This window comes from Mustela erminea, chromosome 7 (assembly GCF_009829155.1).
Source record: "Mustela erminea isolate mMusErm1 chromosome 7, mMusErm1.Pri, whole genome shotgun sequence".
NCBI lineage: Eukaryota > Metazoa > Chordata > Mammalia > Carnivora > Mustelidae > Mustela > Mustela erminea.
Genome location: NC_045620.1, coordinates 62,950,442 through 62,964,312, shown reverse-complemented (window position 1 = coordinate 62,964,312; position 13,871 = coordinate 62,950,442). Strand labels below are relative to the sequence as shown.

Below are 13,871 nucleotides of genomic sequence, written 5' to 3'. Positions count from 1 at the left end.
TTACAGGCTCTCGGGCATTGAACAGGGGGAATCACTCCTCCTACCAGCCAGATTAACTGAGGCTTTGAAAACCCCAGTTTATTCTGTAGAAACTGTCCCGTGCAAGGGGCAGCGGGAAGGGAGAGAGACCTGAGGGGGACAGAATTTGCCACCCCAAAATATGCCTTTCTGGCATAAGGATCATTTTGAGCTGCCTGTCGGGAGAAACCGCAGACACAGGAGCAGCTCTGGAAATACGGTAGAATTTCCTTACCCTCTCGTAGGGAAATTTACATTGATCAGAGTGTCGCAGTGTCTAAGAGTGTGCTAAGTGTGCTAAGAGTATGCTAAGAAGGGACCCTCTACCAGAGATCACTTTTTCACTGGTAGATTTATCTGCAAACCTGGGCACGCTTTCTTTCCTTAGACTTCCTCCTCTGCCCGTCTCTGGAGTCCTCTCCCCCCTCCGGAAGTCCCAGACCCCTTCCCTTCCTTCCTTGGGAGAGTATATAAGCCTCAGTTGGCTGGTCACCTTTTGTGTTCTCCTATCTCTGTGGGGCTCCTGACTGTACACACCTCTGTCATTAGAATTGGTCTTTTCTTGCTGTTCATCTTGTGTTAATTAAATTCATAGACCAGCCACAGAATCTAGAAGAGCAGAAGGGACCATTTTTCCTTCTCTAGCAATTCTGCCCTGTAGCCGCCTTTCTCCTACTACTGCTGAAGAGGTGGAAAGGGAGGACAGCTAACAAAGAACGTGGGCTGTGGTCAGAGCCCAGCCTCGATTTGGCCCAGCCAGGCCCCGGCCTCACCCCCTGGCCGGCCCCTTCCCCCACAAGGACAGTCCTTTGCACGGACTCTTACCTGAGCCCTTGGCTATCCCTCTGTTTATGCCTTCCATTTCCCAGCCACCCTCCACTGCACCAGATTCTCTCACGTTGTCATCCGAAATCCTCTGGGAAGACTTCCCTGGAACTCTTAGAGCTTTGTCCGAGATGCCCCCTCGCCAGAGCCACCCCCCGCCCCAGGTCTCCCTGCCCAGGCTCCCTCCTCCTGCCCCTGTAGCTGGTCGAGTAAGGTTAAGCCAGAGTCCAGCGGCAAGTGACAAAAGCTAGACCAGCCTGCTTCTCTTGCCTGCCTGGAAAGGGCAACCGGTTTCCTCTGGCTGTTGGTGGCCCAAGAGGGCCCCACACACATGAGAACCAGAACTGTCATTTCTGAATATTGTTCAAGTACAAATGGAGACACTTGGGCTCCACCCTTCAACTTGTGAAGTCGGATCCGAGGGCAGAGGTTTTCAAAAGTGATCTAGTACACAACCAGAGCTGTGAAATAAGGGTGTCCTGGGTTTCTCGCTACGGGACTGCCATGGTTGGTGCCCCCGAAAGTACGGGAAGACCTGAAAGGAGGACAGAGAGATGCCACGCAAGGAGAATAGGTTCCGAGGTCTCAGGGTTCGGGCACCTGCTAGGGGACACCAAGCAAGCTGCTTGCATTGGGGACACAGAGACCCTCACCCCTACCTCACCAGGTTGTTGGGTGGGAAAAAGATGCCGACAATGCCCAGGGTGGCTCCTTGTGGGGTTCAGGGCAGTACCCTAGAAGGGTGTGAAGGGAGAAACCTCTCAGCCCATCTTCAGGACCTGGGGGAGGGCTAACACCCACCGGGGCTTAGGGCCTTCACACCCCGGCCTTGGCCTGAGGGGGCTCCTTGAAACTAGTGTTCATGGGGCCCACCGGGTTGGTTCTTCAGGGCCCAGCCCAAGAAAGCACAACTCCTGAAAGCTGTTGTTTATGGGTAGAAATAAAGGGACAAAACTGGTTAAACCATCTCCTGTAGACGTCACCTCTACCCAGACACCTTTGCTTCTGAGGCTACTGCTCTCTGAAGCCACTATAGTCTGAAGAGGTGCAGTTTGGCTGGAGCCTGTGACCCACACTCCTCTCCAGGAAGTTGTCCTGCCCTCACTGCTGCCTCCCTCAGGAAACTTCCCTCAGGACCCACTGAGAGAACTTCCCTCAAAACCAGCTCAACTTCCACCATCTGCCTTCATTTGAACTGATAAGGACCGCATCGCCCCTGAGCCCCAAACTGCCAACCAAGGATTCAGGATGGTAGTTACAAATGTCTTCTCTTCTCCCAGCTCTCCCCAAGACACTAGCTAATCCCCATTTACTCCAGCCATCACACATGTCCTCAAGGGTCTTCTTGCTCTGATCACTCCTGGGCCCAGCTTTATCCAGTCCCCTACTGTTCTTTCCTTCTAAAGCCTTCCCACTGGGCCTCCATCACCTCAGACCCACCCCTCCAACCTCCACCATATCCTCAGCCTGTATGCCTTAACCACCACCCCAGAAGTCTGCCTGTCCCCATAGCCATCCCAGGTGGAGACTGCTTTCCCCTGGTCCAGAGTTTGGGTAGTTGTTATTCTTTCCCTCCACTAAACCCCCAAGTCTTTTTACATCTTCCTTCCAAATCCCAGCTCCTGTGAAAATGACCCCATCTCACCATACAGTTTGCATCCACTACCCCTCTATTGACCTCCCCCCTCTTCCCTCTGGCATTAAAGATTCCAATTATTGGCTCATTGTTTCCCATGCATGACCTCATTCTAAGACTGTGACATCCATGGAGCCCCAGCATCTAACACCCTGATCTCCCAGTTCTCTGTCCTCCTTGCCCCCAACTCCAACTTTCTTCCACCCCCAAGTCAGCCACCCCCATCCCAATGGCCACCCCATTTCTATTCAGTCCCAGTAACTGCAGCTTCTCTGAAACTCAAACCCAATCCTCAGACTGTCTCACCACAACCTTCTAGCCTTCTAGCCAATAGGGCAGTGAGGTGTTGTATGCCCTCAAAGAAACTGCAACTTCATTGAGACTTAAAATCCGTTGAGCCATCCGTTGAGCCCACTGCTTCTTCACCACCCATCAGCCTTCTTTTGTCTTCATAGTTCTCTTGACCTGGCTGAGAGTCCATCATCATTTTAATGACTATTCTTTCAAACACTCTTAGCTTCCTTGGGGCTTAGCGTTACTTGTCTGGCAAAATCCCAAACCTGGTTAAATACAGCAATTCCGCAGTGCCTACCCCTGAGCAGCTAAATAGTGGTTGAGAAAAATCATAAACTCTAGCTTGAAGGTTCCCCATTACCTTCATGACAACAAACCACGATAGTCATTTAACTGTTCATGGCAATCCTTGGATGGTTTCCAAATAAGTTTGCTCCCCCATTCTAAAAGATGATTAGCTAATAGCTTCCTCTCTTGCTGAACTTCTGACAACTTCTTCTCATCCCATACTTTCAGCTGTTGACTTTGCCTTATGCTTCATGGGGAAAATAAAAACCACCAGTCAAAAAATTCCTCATCCTTCCACCCCCAAATCTACTGTGGTGAGGACCACAAGAACAATTTGAATAGAGGCCATTACTGCCAACACTCTTGATTTGCCCTTCGTTTTAATGGGGAGTCTATAGCTTCAACATTGAGTGATTGCTAGAGGTTTGTTTTTTGGATTGTTTGGGGGATTTTTGTTTTATTTTGCTTGTTTTTCCTACATTTTTATAATCTATACTCTTGCTATAGGTTTTTGAAAGCCCTTTTCATGTTATTTTCTAATGTCAGTTTGCTATGAGATCTGGTTAGTTTGTTTTATCATGATTTAGTGCTGGATTTTATTAAATATATTTATTTTCTGTATTGACTGATATAATTGTACAGAGCATAGTGATCCATAGACAAATGAGTGAGAAATAATTGATCTTGCAAATCACTGAGTTTTAAGGTGTTATTTGTTACATGACACTATCACAGCAAAACCTGACTAATGTACTTTATAAAACAAGATAGCTTTTCTTTTCTTTCTATTTTCTGAAATCTTTCTGTTCTCGGAAATATATATCTCTTGAGTGGTATCTCTTGAGAGTAGGAAGCTTTGGTTACTGATTCACCTTTTTAGTCTCATTGGTTGATTTACTTATTTTTAAAATTCTCCTCATGAGTCAATTATTACCTTTATGTTGTTCCAGAAATGTATTCATTTCACTTGAGTTCTCTCTTTTTTTCTAATATATGCATTTATTACTATAAATCACCCTGTAAACAACACTTTCACTGCATCCCACAACATTGCTACTTATATTTTCATTGGTTCTAATATTTTTAAATTTCTTGAGATTTTTTTTCTCATGTTATTTAGAAGAGTAATGTTTAATCTGTATTTTTGGTGGTAATCTTTTTTGTTATCAACTAGTTTAATTCCCTTATGATCTGAGCACATACATGGCATGGTTGCTACTCTTTCAAATTTGTTAAATTGTGTTTTATGCTGCTGAACCTGGTCTATCCTGGTAAATGTTCCATGTGAGAAGAATGTGCTTTCTGCCATTGGATGAAGTAGTCTACACATGTTCTTTATATCCAGTTGATCGATGGGGTTGTTGAGTTCAATTATGCCCTTGCTGATTTTCTGCCTGCTGGCTCAGATCATTTTTAATAGAGAGGTGGCAGAATTTCCAACAATGCTAGTGGATTCCTTCATTTCTCTTTACATTTCTATTAATTTTTGCCTTTCATAGTTTGGTGTTTTCTTGTTAGTTACATACACATTAAGGATTGTTTTGTCTTCTTGGAGGAAGACATTACCTCTTTATTATTATGTAATGCACTTCTTTAATAACTTTTCTGCTCTGTCTGAACTTAATACAGCTATTCCTGCTTTCTTTTGATTAGTGTTAGCATGGTATGTTTTTCTCCATTCACTAGTTTTTAACTTATATATGTCTTTGCATTTAAGTGGGTTTCTTGTAAACAACGTATGCTTGGGTCTTGTTTTTTATCCGCTCTGACAATCTCTTTTAATTGGCGCATTTAGATCGCTGATGTTCAAAGTAGTTATTGATATAGTTGGGCTGATATCTAGCATATTTGTAACCATTTTTCTATTTGTTCTTTCTGTCTAATTTTGTCTTCCACTCACTTTCTGCCTTTTATAGTTTTCAACTGAGAAATTTGTCATTCCATTTTCTCTCCTTTCTTAGTATATTTTTTGCCTCTTTTAGCAACTGCCCGAGTACTTGCAATATATATTTACAACTAATCTAAATCCACTTTTAAATACCACTATATTGCACACAAGTAGCATGAGAAGCATATTATAAAATTTCCCGATTTCCTCTTTCCCGTTCTTTGTGTTATTGCTGTTACTCATTTCACTCATACATAAACATACATGAGTCTTCCTTCTTCAACAGAAGCAGAAAAATATTTATAAAAAAATAAACATCTAATTACAATAAAAACATTTAACAAGTGAGGAGGAAAGAGATAGATACAATCCTACAAAGACACAAATCTCCATTTTTTTTTTAAGGATTTTATTTATTTATTTGACAGACAGAGATCCCAAGTAGGCAGAGAGGCAGGCAGAGAGAGAAGAGGGGAAGTAGACTCCCTGCTGAGCAGAGAGCCCAATTGGGGGGGGTGGATGCGGGGCTCAATCCCAGGACTCCGAGATCATGACCTGAGCTGAAGGCAGAGGCTTAACCCACTGAGCAATCCAGGCACCCCTCCTCTTTTTTTTTTTTAAACAAAAAGAAATGTATTGGTTCAGGTAGCTGGGAGGTTTGAGAGGGAGATACTAACAGTAGTGGTGGCCAGATTCCAAGCCTCCAGCAGTGTCAGCAAGACACCGTCTCTTTGCTGGTTGGTTCTGTTGACTTCATTCTCAAGAAGGCTCTCTCCACATAGTCTGGGATGGCCACCAGCAGCTCCAGACTTCTGCCTTCTGTGGACCAAGTAATAATTCACTATGTGATGGTTCTAGCAAAGTCCTGTGATGAGTCTCATTGTTGGGCTCAGGGGAAGGAGAAAGCCTTGTCCAACCCACAGAGATCCAGAGGAGAAGAGATATTTCACCAGAAGAAGAAATGCCAAACAAGCAAAGCAACAGATATGTAGTACAGAGAAACTTTTCAAACTTTTCTTCCATGAATGAGGATTACATAGTTTACATGGCCATGAGTTCAGAAGTAATTTAGCGGAATGGTTCTGGCTCTGAGCTCCTCATGAAGGTCAACTGGATGTTGGCCACGGCTGCAGTTCTCTTAAGACTTTCCTATAGCTGATGAATCTGTTTCCACGTTGGCTCACTGATATGACGATCAAGTTTGTGTTCTTCGTGGGTGGAAGATCTTAGTTCCTCACCATGTGAGCCTCTTCAAAGGGTGGCTTGAGGGTCTTCTTGAGATAACAGCTGGCTTTCCCCAAGAAAGTGATCCAAGAGACCAAGGAAGAGGCTAAATATGTTTAATAACTAGTTTTGGATATCACCTATCATCACTTCTATAATATCCAATAGATCAGAAATGCCATCCCTTTCAGTCAGTCCCATTACTGGAGGGGCTGCACAAGAACATGAACACCAGGAAATGAGGGTCACTGGGAAAGGGTAAAACTAATCAAAGAAATAAGAGAAGAAAACGTCCTAAAATGAGCTCATTAGATTCTAGATTAAAAGGCTCTTCAAGTTTCTAGCACAATGGATTAAAATAAACCCTCCCCAATGCATATCATGAAATTTCAGAGCACTGAAAGTCAAAACGAAGATCTCACAAGATTCTGGGAAAGAAAAAAGATGTCACACACAAACACTGAGAATGACTTCATAATTCTCAAACGCAAGTGTGTAAGACAATGTAACAAAGCAGTGTTTTTAAAATTCTGATGAAAGAAATTACTTAAGTTATAGAATTTTATACCCGAGACAAACCATCAATCAAGTTTTAGTGTAGAATAGAGTCACTATAGATATTCAAGTTTACAAAAATATCTCCCACACACCATTTCTCAGAAACTTTGGGAAAACAGATGATCCAGGAAACAAGAGATTCAATACAAGGAAGAGAAGAAGGAAATCCCCAAAATGATGGAGAAAAAAATTCCAAAGACAACAGCTATGTGCCAAGTGGGCTAGTCTGAGGACTAGCTAGTGCCAAGGGGCTAGTCTGAGGACACAAGAGCAAAGACGACAGACTCGAACAGGTCAGAAGTCTCAGGAGATTATTCCATGAGGAGATTACATTGATAGAGCACCTAACATGTTGGAACACAGTGAGAGATTTACACAACTGAGAGATTGAAGTTGAACTAGTGATGAGTTCATCAAAAAGTAAGATAATGAGAAAATAAAACAAATATCAACTCCAGAGAAAACAAAGCACAGTGGGGAAAGGTAAAGTAATCAGAGTTTATTCTATGTCTTAACTGAAACTGGCATTGACAAAGTCATGAAAAATGCAAACACAGAAGAGCAATCTAGTTAAATTCGGATGTAACTGTATTGGGAGGGCAGAAGAATGAGGAACGTGCATGAATGAAATGCGATGGCACAGGTTGGGGTTAAAAGAAAGCTAAATCCTTGCTTTCCACAGTGGGAAATCCCTTGATCCTATCTAGAACAACAACAACAACAAAATCAATAAATAGCTGCATAAGCATGTTACTTAGAGATGTGGAAGTAAATACCAAATGAATCAACTAAGTGGTTGGAACTGGCTGCCTCTGGGGAACAAAAATTAATGGAGTGCATGAGGGCAGATGTGCTACTATAATAACCCTGATTAGCTACCATAATCTCCCAACTGTGTTCATGTAAATTTAATCAAAATAAAGCTAAATAGAGAGGATTCTGAGAAGGTGCAAAGTAGGCAGCTCCAGGAACCAGGAATTCCCATCAGGTGCCTCTCTATTAGACAACAATAACATTGGCCGAATCTGTCTGATGTAACTGTTTTGGAACTCTGGAGTCTTTGGAAGGCTTGCCACTTCCAGGGAAAGGCTTGAATAGTGCATTGCTATTAATTTCAGTCAAGTTCAGCTCTTAGCCCTATTGCAGCCACCCATCCCCGCCCCAGCCCCATGGCAGACAGCTGTGCACACATTCCAGGAGTAGTTGGCATGAAGCATGTGGGAACCAGGGTAGGTAAAAGGGACTCTGCCCTCTCTTAGGGATCTGAGCTCTGCAGCTGACTATTGCTTCTTTTCTCAGAGGTGCAAAGAGGAGAGTGGCCTTTGTTGTTGCAAGCCCCTCCCCCTCCAGCTAAAGTCATTTCTGGGGGGATTTAAAGGGCTAACACCCCCTTTTTCCCCTCCCTTTCAATTTTTTCTTTTTCCACTTTTAGGACCCAGACACAAGAAACCAGGGTATTCAAAAGCAATTACATATATAAGGAAAGTTAGAGAGTGACCATACATGCCCAGAGAAAGGTGCAAGTTTGGAAAGGACCTGAGGAGACCTTAAGTTTACACCTCAGGCAAATCTGTGGCATGGAGAGAGCCTACAATAATTAATAAACAAACAAACAAAAATAATATTAAATTTTAAAAAAAACCCAGGAAAGGGTGAAAATCTGATTTCCAAAGTTATCACATAATTAGATTCAAATGTGAAAAATTCAAATTTTTCTTTTTTTAAAGAAAAATCACAGGACATACAAAAAATAGGAAAGGATGGCCCTTCCAAAGGAAAACAAAAATTAATCAAAAGCCACTGTTTCTGAAAAGGATCTGATGTCAGATCTACTAGACAAAGACTTTAAAACAACCAACTTAAAGATATTTGACAATCCAGAGGTATATGTGAAGAAAGTCAAGAAAACAATGTATGAACAAAATGGAAATATCAGTAAAAAGACAGAACACATAAAAAGGTTTTCATTTGGTTTGGTTTGGGTTTGGTTTGGTTTAGTTTGGTTTGGTTTGGTTTTGGTTGGGACTCAGGTGCTGGTCCCAGCATGGGACTTGGGGCTAGTCTGAGGACACAAGAGGCTCAGAACACTGTTATTGGAGTAGAGCATCAGGTTCATCTCAGAATAGGGGAACTTACTGTATGAGAAGGCTTGGAAGGCTCATCCTAAGGTACTTCTGCTTGCAGCCATGCCCACAGAGCTGCTGCCAAATGTTCTGAGAGATGAGTCGCAGATACGTGAAGTTGCGGATACCATCAGGGATGAGTTTCCCCATCTCACATGGCCAATAGTGTGATTCCTGGAAGCTGGTGACAGGAGACCGCTTGGCGAGCACAGTCTGCCTATTGAAGTGGCAGTCATGAGGTACAGCCATTGGCAACCCTGCCTCTTCTTTGTGTTGGTACTTGACATAGACATTGCCTGCAGGGCGGTCCTTTGGGTTTTGGCTAAACTCCTTTAGCTTTTGTTTATCTGGTCATGTCTTCATTTCTCCCTTACTTCTGAAGGAGAGTTTTGCCAAATAAAAGATTCTTGGTTGACACCTGGGATGGAAACCCCCTTCATATTCAAAGAGATCAATAAATCGAGAAGGGAGAAAAGATAAAATCAAGAGAAAAATAGGCAAGGAATACAACAGAAAAAGGAATACAAACCTCAAAAGAGGCATGGATAAGTTCTTCGTGTCATTCGTAATGCAAGACATGCAAATCAGATGATGTCATGCCAAGTTTTTGTAGCATCTTGGCAGAGAAAAGAGAATTTTACACTCTTCATTAGCAAAGGTAAGGGCAGATTAGCAGGTAGGTAGGAGGGCAGATTGAGGTAGACTTGGTTGAAGACCAACTGGAAATATCTATGAAAATTCATAAGGCACCTGCTAGTTGACTGAAGAGCTCCTCTGTAGGGCTGTGCCTGTAGGCATCTTCCACGAGTAGGCACTCTGTGGTCAAAGGCACTCGTTGGAAAAACCACCAATGTCTCTCAGGACAAGACAAGCTAAACAAATAGTGATACATCCTTTTCATCGTACCTCAGTCCATTCAGGCTGCTGTAATACAATACCATAGACGGATAGCTTATAGACCACAAAAATGATCTTCACAATTCTAGAGGCTGGAAGTCTGAGATTGAGTCTCCCACAGATTCAGTGTGAGGGGAGGGCCTGCTTCCTGGTTCAAAGTCTTCTAGGAGTCTGCCTATGGCAGAAGACGTGAGAAAGTTCTCTGGAGTCTCCTTTATAAGGGCACTCATCCCATTCACTTTTATGATCGAATCACCCCCACAAAAGGCCCACCTCCAAATACTATGGCACTGGGGATTAGGTTTCAACATATGAATTTGGTGGGGACAGAAACATCCAGACCTTGGTGTGTGGAATGCTCTGCACCATTAAGAAGAGAGACTGATCTCTGTGTGTTCATATCAAAGAGAGGACAACGTATATTAAGTTTGAAAAAAAAAAAAAAGGCTTCAAGCAGTGTTTGTAGCTTGAGTCCATTTGTGTGATAAATGGAGAAAAGTGATATTTGTAACAATCTCACACCTCCTTGATAGTCATTAGAAAGTACTTGGCTCCTTTCTCTAAATAAGCTGTAAAACTAAACAACAAGGATGATTCAAAACAAAATACAGACATTCATTTGATAATGAGGCTCCCTGGGCTGCCTGCAGAGGTCACACAGAATCTTTACATTTTTGTGTGAATTACAACAGCTTTGTTATTCTCATCCAGCAGCTCAATATAAGGATGAAAGTAATACATTTGAACTGATGAAAGAAATGTATATAACATTCTGCTTTTAGATCTTTTGTCAGTTCTCCTTATTGGGCTTCTCTTTTTTTAACAAGCTTTCTTTAAAAAGTATGTAATTCTTTAGCTTAACAGGGAAAGAAAAACCCCTAGAAACTAATATTCCACATTACTTTCCTCCGTTGGCCTGGAGTTTCTTGACCCAGTAAGACCTTAGCAGATTTGTCCTGGACTAGAATTCAGAAAGTCTGGGCGCCAGTCCTGACTCTACTCTTTGCTGGCTGGATGACCTTGAGTAAAACCTTCAGCCTCCCTCAGATCTTTTTCTCAGCTGTCCTGTGGGGCACAGCACCTTTCCGATCTACCCCCTGGGACCACTTTGAGGAGCAAATGAGATCTATTAACTAGTAATCTATACAGGCTGTGCAAACGGAAGGACTTTTATTCTGATAACGGGGCAGATCTTCTCAAAGGTTAAACATTTCTGTTCTCTGGTTTCCCCAGAGGGCAGGCAAGCCTGGGTATTTATTTAATAAACCTTGAGTGCCTTTCCGAGCCAGGCAGCTCGCCAGGGGCTGGTGGTCCAGAGCCGAATGCGACACAGTGCTTGCTCTCAAAGAATTCAATTCGGTAGGGGAGGCAACCCGTAACTGCAGAAAAATAGGAGAAATGCGGTAGAACCGTTACAGACAGAGTGACGGGACTCAGAGAAGGAACGCTGTCTGGTAGGGAAGGTGTCGCTGAAAACCGTGATATTTGGGTTGAGTTATAAAGAACCTGTTAGAATTTGCGGGCCAGGGACGGGGGTCGGGGTGGGGACTGAGTGGTTTTCTGGTTGAAGCCTGGAAGTGTCCAGCCCTGAATCAAGTTCTCCTGTATTTACCCGCCCTTACCTGGGCTGTGTTGTAGCCGGCCACCAGAAACCTGCTCTCAGCTGCCTGTCCTATTAGAAAATATTTGTTAACAACAGGTTAGGAGTGTTTCCCTTCCAGAAATAGAAGCATTTGGGTCCAAAAAGAAAGTTGTGTCCCTACATATAAAGGAATCATGATAATGTTTTCATTTTACAGCTGCTGCTAGAGAAAGTACCTGAGTACTTCCCACTGGCCACTGACTGGTGCTAGATCATTACGAATAATTACTCTTCTTCATGGGCACAGAGCTCATTTCTGGTCGGATTATCGGTGAGGAAACAGAAGGCTTGATTCACCACCAGGCTAGTTAGTAGCAGAGTGAGATGCAAATGCAGGCCTTGATCTTGTACACCCATTGTTAGGCTGGTTCTCACAGCAACCCTGGGAAATGGGCAGGAAATGCACATGATCCCTGCATTTGATAGGAAATTCGGGCTGGGACAGCTTTGCAAGGGACCCCAGCTAGCCTCCTGATTCCTGGCCAGGTTAAGGCTGCTCCCTTGAGGTGAAGGTCAAGGCCTTGACAGGCAACGGGGGCCATGTTTTGGGGGCAGGGCTGTCTCCCTGGCACCTCTCAGATCTCATCTCTGGAAGCAGCTGCACGCTGAGCCCGGGTGTCAGGCCTGCCGTGGCTGGGCCTAGGACCCTGCTGCTCTGGAAAGCTATTTGGAAGGAGATACCTTTACTCTCTGCTTGTCCTCACCATGAGGTGGGCTGGACACTGTCCACCAGAGACCACTCCAGGTTGATCCTTTTCCCACCCTTGTTCAAGGACATGACAGAGATGTGGAAGAGAACTTGTTTCTCCTTGGCAGCCTTCGAGGTGATAGAGAGTAACTTCTTCTTTCATGGATTGCTTGGGTCAATACAGGGAGAATGGCGTCTCTGTGGGTTCACAGGGAGGGGGATGCAGTTGAAAAGCTTGAGCAATGGTTAACCAGGAGGAAGTCACATTCAAATACACATCCCCCCCCCTTCCGCCTCCTGCTATGCATTCCTCCAAAACCCACTGAATCTTTTCTGCCTCTGTCCATCTGTCTCTCTTCTCTTTCTCCCCTAGGCCCCTACAGTGTTTCTGTACCTGCTTCCTCTTCCCTCTCCCCCTCTTCTGTCTCCCTCAGCCGCTCGCCCTCTCCTGCTTGTCCTTTCTGTCTTCCGTCCATATGGGTCCGCCCCTTTGCCAGCCCCATGGCGGAGCTCCACACATTTAGGATTTAGTGTTTTTACCAAAGAGATTCTGTAATCACTTCTGTTAAAAAGTAGGCAAGTTGAGCTCTTCATGTGCCAAGAAAAAAAACAAGTCATCTTAATTTAACTTTTCTTTTCAACCGTTGGCCTGTGGCTGGAGCAAAAATAGGTCTCCCTGCTTCTGGCCCTCATGCCGTCCTACCCAACCTGCAAGCCAGCCCAGTTGGCAGATATGCTGCCGGGGCCAGAATCCTGTTACCCAACTCAGGGCCACTGCCAGAGCTCCAAGCCCAGCCAGGCCTCGTAGCCAAGGCCTCCCGGGCAAGGTTCTGGATTGTCTGGAGGCCTGAGGGGTGGGGTGGGGGAGGGTGGGGGAGTGGGGGGGAGGGGGGGTGGAGGGCGCAGATTGGCCAAGCTTCTCCCCCTACCCCGCCTCCCTGGGCTGGGGCTGCTTAGCTACCTTCTCCCCTTCCCCGGGAAGGCTGCGGGAGGGAATGGGTCAGCTGGAGCCCAGCCCCTCTCTCTGCTTGTCATTATTCCCGGTGACACCCTGCAGCCCCAGCCAAGCTGTCAGGTTAATGCCCAGCCCAGTCCTGTTAAATTTATGGGACTAACATTTGAATGGGAATTTAGAGTTACATAATGTTCTTACCTCATAACAAGCTAGTGGAGGCAGTTTTATTGAGTCCTGATAGTGACCAAACTGAGGCTCATAGAGGTTAAATTACTCAGGTAGGCAAGGAGCTGGTACTTAGGACTGGAATTCTTTGTCTCAATATCCTCAAAAGAGGCTCCAGAGTCTGCACCACTTCTCCAGGCTATCATCCTAGGGCAGACTGTACCAGGGTATACATTGTCTCTAGTGTCAAGAACAGCCACAGGCAGATGTATGTTGGGTGTAGATGAACCTTGGACATATAAGACTGGTGTGTTCCCACTCAAGTGTGAAGTTTCTGCAGAGAGGGATGTCCCTGGGGGTAGGAAGAGGAAGGGAGTGGATCTACTCTATCAGAACTTCACATTCAGGCATGGAACTCCCAGGAATCTGAAGATTCTAACTTTGAACCTGGCCTCCCAGGTCATTGTGAATGTGCATTTGTGGCATTAGGGGATGGAATATGTTCTACTTAATAATTAACTCAATTTATCACTTAAATATGAAGACTTATGTTGATTGGGATATCACTAGACTTCTGGGTTCTGGGGCCATACATGTTAGAGGAGGGCCTGTTGAACACCTGTTCATGGGTTTACTGGTAGTTTGGAGGTGCAAATCCCTTGCCCATTTT

The 13,871-nt window shown here is 44.5% G+C and overlaps 1 long non-coding RNA gene across 2 annotated transcripts; it reads right to left on the bottom strand.

Annotated features, from left to right (window-relative positions):
• Positions 1-10,913: 10,913 nt before the first annotated feature.
• On the bottom strand, positions 10,914-13,596 carry LOC116596516. 2 transcript variants are annotated; one of them, XR_004288149.1, is made up of 4 exons: positions 13,235-13,596; positions 12,075-12,279; positions 11,374-11,423; positions 10,914-11,130 (listed from the first exon to the last, which is right to left on the bottom strand). It is a non-coding gene; the product is annotated as an uncharacterized LOC116596516 (long non-coding RNA). The 2 variants fall into 2 exon arrangements; XR_004288150.1 differs by having other exon boundaries at positions 12,098-12,279.
• Between the last annotated feature and the right edge of the window lie 275 nt (positions 13,597-13,871).